The 7,424-nt window shown below is 40.3% G+C and overlaps 1 protein-coding gene across 1 annotated transcript in view; it reads right to left on the bottom strand.

Annotated features, from left to right (window-relative positions):
* Positions 1-271: 271 nt before the first annotated feature.
* LOC116666106 (serine/arginine repetitive matrix protein 1-like) overlaps positions 272-7,424 on the bottom strand; it is a 115,997-nt gene continuing 108,844 nt past the window's right edge. Inside the window, exon 5 of the mRNA XM_032488206.1 lies at positions 272-1,148. The gene's annotated coding sequence lies outside the window, so the exon portion shown is untranslated. The remainder of the gene's footprint in view (positions 1,149-7,424) is intronic.

Below are 7,424 nucleotides of genomic sequence, written 5' to 3'. Positions count from 1 at the left end.
ACAAAATATCTGGCCAGTGCTCTTCAAAGGTGTCAGGTTCATTATAAAAACAAGGAAAGACTGAGAAACCATCACAGATTGGAGGAGACTAAGGAGATGTGCTCACTAAATGCCATGTGGTATCCCACTGACTCCTTGAGCAGAAAAAATGTAAGTGGGAAACCTAGTGAAATTCAAATAAAGTCTGTAGTTTAGTTACTCATGTCTACCAAAGTTTATTTCTTAGGCTTGGATAAATACCCCAAATTACACAATGTAATAGCATTAGGGGAAGCTGGTGAAACATATGCAAGAATTCTTTGTATTATCTTTGTAACTTGTAACTTTGTAGCTTATCTTTGTACTATCTTTGTAACATCTGTAAATCTAAACTGCTTCAAAATAGAAAGTTGGGGAAGATGTTATATGATAAAATGCACTGTGTCAAAATAAAAAATAGGTACGTCTAATCAGGAGCCCTATTGTTGAGTCCAGAATCAAGTTAGAAACTAGAATGAATGAATAAATCCCAAAAAGATGTTAGATGTAAAGAAATATAGGCCGTTACACTCTTTTTTTCTTGAAATATAGCCAACACCTTGGATTTATTAACAGAGCTGGGCACATACCTCGCACGTCGTGTGAAACTAGAACTCATTATTTTGTCATTAGCTTGCTTTTCGTATCTCTAAAAGAACCTCAGGAGATCATCGAGTCCCAGGCTGGGGAACCGTTTTCACTCCCATCCAGGCCCGTAGACCCATAGAAAAACATGAGCATTAGTACAAAGCAATTTAATGCCATTTCAGTTGCTAGATGTTGTTTTTTTCTCCCCAGAGATAGAAATGTGTGATGAATTATATTTGTGTGCATTTAAAATTAAGAAGAGTTACATAAAATTGTTCTATAAATGAAAAAAAAAAAACAAACAACCTTCTATTCATACTAGTAACAGCTTATGGAAGGAAAGGGGAGAGGACGGAAGAGGAGGAGGAGCTGCCGGACACCCCTGGGTGGGTGCTGCCTCCGTGGCGAAGCTTCGCGGGGTGGCCTGGAGAACGAGGTTGGATGCAGTGTTTCTGTGAAGCAGCCCCGAGCGAGAAGCGCCTGCGAGTAACTGCAGTCGGTGTTCTGGTAAAGGATGAACGTCAGAGTTCACTGCGGAGATTCTGTCGTCAGGTCCAAGGTGGGGAAAGGGAAAGACTGAGTAATTACTAGAGCTTCCGTACACAGTTGCGTATCTCATTTTATTCCCGAACCAGCCCTGCGAGACACGTACTATCAGCCTCCTTCTACAGCTGGGGAAACTAAAGCTAAGGGACACTAAGGAACTTGCCCAGGGTCACACAGTCAGTAACTGGAGAAGACAGAATTGGAACCTAGGTGAATGTGCCCTCAGAGTTTGCGCTCTTAACCACAACACAAAAAGAGTCGACAGCTGCGCAGACACAGGAACCAAGAAGACAAAGAAAGGATAGGCAGGAATACTGTGGGAGGGAGCAGCGTTTGCCTCTGGCGCCTGAGATTCACTGCTAATGGCTGCAACCACACACACCTACAGAAGCAGTTTGTCCCCAATTCCAGGGCCAATTTTCCAGCCAGCTCTGTCCTGTGCAGGCCTGGAGTTCGGCAGAGTCGAGGCTGCTTGGATGGAGACTGGGAACCCTTCCACCACGACAGAGTGGTGTCTGGAAGGGGTGTGCTGCTCTCAAACCTGCCGGCAAGAGTACTGTTTCTACACTGGCTAAAACAACTGAAAAACTAGAGAAGAACAAACTGATTTTCAAAGCCTCGTGTTCCTTGGGTTACCCTTCCCAGCTTCCCTGTCGCAGGTGGCATCTAGTGTGCCTTCCCCAGAAGCTATCTCGTGTCCAAACTCTGCCCCCCGTGCCATCTTCCTCTCTCCTCCTCTGTGAAGACTTGCCCCTTTAAAACCGGATCCTCTGAGGATCCAAATGCGAAACTCCTAATTCTGTTTCTAAATTAACTGGAGGAAATAAACTAGAAGGAAAGATTAAAGTAGCAACCGCCCTTGATTTTTCATAATAGACAAACATACTCTAAAATTCTTAGGAGAAAACTTGCTTTCTATTTCTGTCAGTCTGTTTGTTGAAGCTTTTTGGTAAGTCACCCGTTCTGTTCAAAAGGGGGAAATTTTGTTTTAAATAAAATTTAAATTAAGGGGCATTCTTCAATTAGAAGAGACAATGGAATGTATTCCTTGATTTTTATACAGAAGCTTCTGAAAAATAAATTGACTCTAAAAACAGCTCTAAAAGGATCCTTACAGCATGCAAAAACAAAATCAAAAATCAAAAACAAAACAAAACAAAACTTTGGCCACCTGGGCAAGTAAACTTAACTTAGTCCATTTGCCAGAAACACAGTTTGGATCCAAGCATTCTTTTGAGTTTGTATCTTAGACGTGGCTAAAACTTTAAATGAAACTATAAGGTCCCTGTTTGTATCCGTCTGTATGCTCATGTGTGTCTGTACATACATGCATACATGTGTTGCAGATGTGTGGTAGTCTTTATCTCTAGATGGTATTGCTAAAATTAATTTGTAAGGAGCTCTATTTAAATGACTTGAAAACAAACAAGCACTTATATGAGTTAAACAAAAATTATGGAAACTAAGCCAAAATGATTTTCAAGTTCACATGATCTAGGTTTAAATTTTAGTAAATGAAAGCTAGCTTAAGATTGTTGGTTTAATTAAAATAAGCATGTCTTTGAGGATATCAGCTGAAAAGAATGCAGACATACAATCTTAATTCTACTTGGATTTATTGGCCAGATAACTTCATATTATCTTTTTTACAAAATTTGTCAGCAAGAAAAACAACTTAAGAAGGCTAACTGTTTTAACATCATACATGAAGTTTTTGTGAGTAACCTAAATGCAGTTGTCGGCAATAAATGATTTAGGCCGGTGCAAGTGGGATATGCTTTTTGCAATTACTATGGCTTGAAAAGTAAATTCCTGAAAACTTTTTGGTAACTTGAAACTTCAGAGTTTTGCTGAGATTATATTAAATGATGGGCAGTTATTAAATACCTAGATCATTTCCAAATAAGATAAAATACTGAAATGTTACTAAAATATGTTCATCCACTTTTTATTTTCTTTACAAAGGAACTAAAGATATTTCAGTTTATTGGTAAACATATTTTGTGCCACACTGGAAAATTTACCATGAGGAAAATACATTTTTATTTTAGTCTGCTCCTGATGAGAGACTGTGAAGAATTTTTTTCTTCACCTATTAAGTAATCTGTTTAGAAAACAAAGATTTGTGTTTTATGAAAATAATTTCTTGCCCTTCATTCGGTCTTAATCAGGTCTTTCATGACTAAAGGAAACTGAATCTTCTTAACATTAAAAGCTAGGTTTTGTTACATATGTAATCTTTTTGCATTTGCCTTTGAAGTCTTTTATTGTTACTGTGGTCAAATAGATACTTAAGTACCATGTCATAATGATCTGTGGTCCTGTTTGCTCAAGTGTCCAAAAGCTTCTGATATTTTTGACAAATTTCCAAAAAATTATATTCTAAACAAAGTCTGTTTGAAATTTAACTAACTTTGAGTTCATCCAGAGGCCCCTGGAAAGTCTTAAAGAATTTGTCTCTGACCTAGGGAAATGTTAAAGTAATCCAGATTATTTTATATGCTAACTTCCATGGGAAGCTTGTCAAATAAGAAGAAATACTAAACCCTTTTACCTTATATTTGTACAGGTACAAGTTAATATAAATGTTCCAAAATTGTGTGAAATTTCTGAAATTCTAAGATGTCCTGATATAATGTTATTGGTCATAATTTTAAAATGCACGTCACAGAAATAAGCAGATTCTCTTTACAATGAACTCTCATCAGATCTTTAATAAGTGGGCATTTTCAAGTCTTTTGTCAGTTATAGACAGTTACTGTTTTACTCTGATGCCTTTGCAAATGTGTTTTATCCAGAGAAATTCATGGAAAGGATTCTAACAGTTACTCTACAATACCGGGTTTTTGATGACCTTAAGATTATAACACTGAATTGGGTAAGAATTTCTAAAACTCTAACAGAAAACTGACTGTTACAATCATTTATGTTCCAGATGTAAAGGAGCCCTTTTTCTCCTCTCCTTAAGCTATTTATAATTTACAGCCATTTGGTAAACTGAATCTTCACAACAAAGGTTGAAGCATTTATCTTTTTCTCCCTACCTCATCCCTCAAGAGTTCTGAAATTCTTATTAAATATTCTTGGTTTTCATGACACTGTACATATTTGCATAGGTTTGGTGTATCTCCTTGTAATGGGATGCCCGATGCACCTGGCTCCTGCTTCTCTTGTTCCACAGCTGATAAAAGGAGACAGACTTCTGTATTGTAAAGGCCTAATTGCTTCTGTTAGAATGACCTTGCTTTGGTAGAGCACTCTGTTTCTAACATGCTTTCAGAAGACAAAGACCCCAAACATTGCATCCTACAGCCTGGAGATTTTGTGCACTGGCAGAGACGGCTCCAGAAGGGCTCTCTGGCCTTGCTGGAAGGACCCCATCAGGTTCCGCTGACTAACCGCTGTGTCGCATGTTGTACCTAAACAAGGCACCAAATCCCAACTAGACTTGCAAATTGCATGGCCGTCTGAGACAAAGCTCACTAGGGTCTGAAGCAGATGACATCTGAGATGTCTGTACCAGGCCTGTGTACCTTTCTTTCAATGTCGTCTCTTACCCTTTTGCTCCCTCCATTCCATGGAAGGACAGTGCCCTCATCCTTATTGCCCGATCCCTTGTGAGAGAGGCAAACCTCTCTGATGGCTGGATCTGCCACTGGAAACCGCAGTCTGTCCGAGATAGCAATGGCCCTTTGGCTCACCCTGTAAGTAATTTTATTGGAGTTCCAGAGGCTGCTGCCTGTCCCAGTTGTTCCTTGGGCCCATTTTATAGTCAGTGTGCTAAGCCCACCTGAACCTGTTCTTTGCTTCAACGTGACCCAACCCTGGAGTGAGAAAACAAGACCTTTTTAGTATTTGTCTGAAAGATTCTGTGGAGTTGGTAATGCAGATTGGATTCTTTGTAAACTTGCTGACATATTTACATACCTAGGTAACCTCTCTGAGTGTAACAACATCATGTCTAAGGCTTTGTTTAGTAACACTAACATCTCTATGCTAGCGATTGAGCCCATAGATATTATCACTTATGTGGAGACCTTGCGTTCACCCCCTGGTTGTACCTTCATATGTGGAAGTTTGGCGAATGGCTTGGGCAATCCATTGCCTTGATAGCTGGCGAATACAAGGACAGTGTGCCTTTGCTGTATTCACTGTCCTGTTCTCTCTGTAACGGAACAGAAGCCTGTCATTGGTCTGCCCCATTAAACACCTGTAACTGCCTTAAGTGAGAACATCCGGGAGATGTGCATAATTCTGGCTTTGCCTCCACGGGGAGAGCTTTCTTCCCATGGGCTGGCACGAGTGCTGGTGAACACGTGATCAGGAACCTCTCTCTGACATTAGGAGTGTTAGCTGACTCTGTAGCCAGCACAGTTCCAGTTCAGCAGTGGTCACTTCACTTATCGGCCAAGGTAGCCGCATAATCTCTGGTTACCTATGTGCTGAGAAAAGAGCAGTCTGTGCAAGAGCAAACACCTCTTGTTGCACTTGGATAAATGCCTCTGGGGTAATAGAGACCCGATTACACAAAAGTAAAACGCAAGCACGTTGGTCACAGTAACTTCCGCCTGACCACCCACGTCTTTTGATTTACTTTAATGGCTACCTTCAGCTCTGCGTTCCTGGTTTAGAACCATCTTGCAATTATGTTGTTTTAAATTCTGCTTTGTATACTTGTTAATAAGTCCTGCACCTATTTCTTGTCAAACCTTTGTAAAAATGACATGCCTAAAAAGATGATGCTACCTCATCGCTTTGAGATAATTTCTAGTGCTTACAACCTTGACTAAATGTGGACTTTCAACCAGAAATGCCTGAGAGTTCTCCCTACTGCTTTCCTTGTTACTGAAGTGCAGCTTCCTGAGGCTTCTGATTTGTGTGCTTCCCTTTGATGTGGGACATGACAACCAGGGAAGGTCTTTCCTGGCACCAAGGGACAAACCACTATATGCAGAGATCTTGACTCTTAATCAATGATCCTTAGAGGAAAGATCTTGACCAAAAAGGGGAAATGTAGAAATAAAGAAACTTAAGGCAAAACTGGAGTAGGGACAGGCCTGGAGGCTGAGCGCTCATGCCCAGCCATGCGCTGTCAATTACTCCAAACAGGAAGAGACGCAAACCTCCATCTGCTGCCCACCTTACTGCCCGGCAGGAAGAAGAAGATGTCTCTCTGCCCAAGAACAGGCCAGCCAGTCAGAGACTGTAGCAGCCCAGCCAATGAGAAGCTTCGAACTTGGTACTCCCAACTTCTTCCAACGGACTCTTTGATTGTTTAGCCCCTCTCAGCTCCCTTCTTTTCCGCAAGCTTCTCTTCCTTGTTCTCTGGACTTGCCTATGGTCTGCCATGGTTCACATATCCTGAATTGCAATTCCTCTTTCAGTTCCCAAATAATCTTGCTTTTGCTGGTAAGATAACTGGCTATTACACTCTTAAAGTTGACAGGGTACAGCAGAACAAACAGAGGACCAGGAACAAAGAGACCCAGGTTGTAATTTTTACCCTATAGCTAACTGGTTTGTGAGTTTGTTGAATTCATTTAACCTCCCTTGGCCTTGTTCACACAACTGAGAAGTAAAGATACTGATCAAGATGATCTTTTAATGCCCTCTGAGCAATAAAATTCCTTAGACCACGTGAGGTACAAGAGTTCTAAATCCCTGCACTACGGAATGTGAAATACGTTCTAAAATGTTCCCTTCATTCTGCCCCCTTGCCCAGTATGCTAATCCCAACACCTAATAGGTAGTTAACAAATGTTTTTAATTAGAATTTACCTCACTGAATAGTCATAATAATCCTCCAGGGGAAATAGTATTTTTCTCTCTGTGCATTTAAGATGACCTTACAGAGGTTGGGTAAGTAAAGTGATAGATTAAAGTCTATCTGCTCCAAAGTCAAGGCACACTTTCTGAGACATGAGCAAATTACTTTCTATGTAGAGTGTCTGTTACAATTCTTAGCAATAGGATCAACTTCAATCTAAGAGCAAAACTAGAGCATTTTTGCAGTATTCTCAATTACGGAAAATATTTACTCAAATGACTGTTTTGTAAGACACAGTAACAGACATGGTGTTGTTTATTGATCAGTTAGTACTCTGGCCCTTCCCTTTGAGTGACACAGATTAGCCGGGAGACAAATTGTACACGTGTGCGCAATGAGGAACACATATAAAACACATTACAAAAACATGCAAGATTATAGGGCAAATGCTAATTGCTATCCTTAAACTCTCCATCTGCATATGTCAGTGATCAGACCCCTTGAG

This window comes from Camelus ferus, chromosome 9 (genome assembly GCF_009834535.1).
Source record: "Camelus ferus isolate YT-003-E chromosome 9, BCGSAC_Cfer_1.0, whole genome shotgun sequence".
Classification (NCBI taxonomy): domain Eukaryota; kingdom Metazoa; phylum Chordata; class Mammalia; order Artiodactyla; family Camelidae; genus Camelus; species Camelus ferus.
Note: the sequence above shows the minus strand (reverse complement) of the source record. Positions and strands in the feature narration are given on the sequence as shown.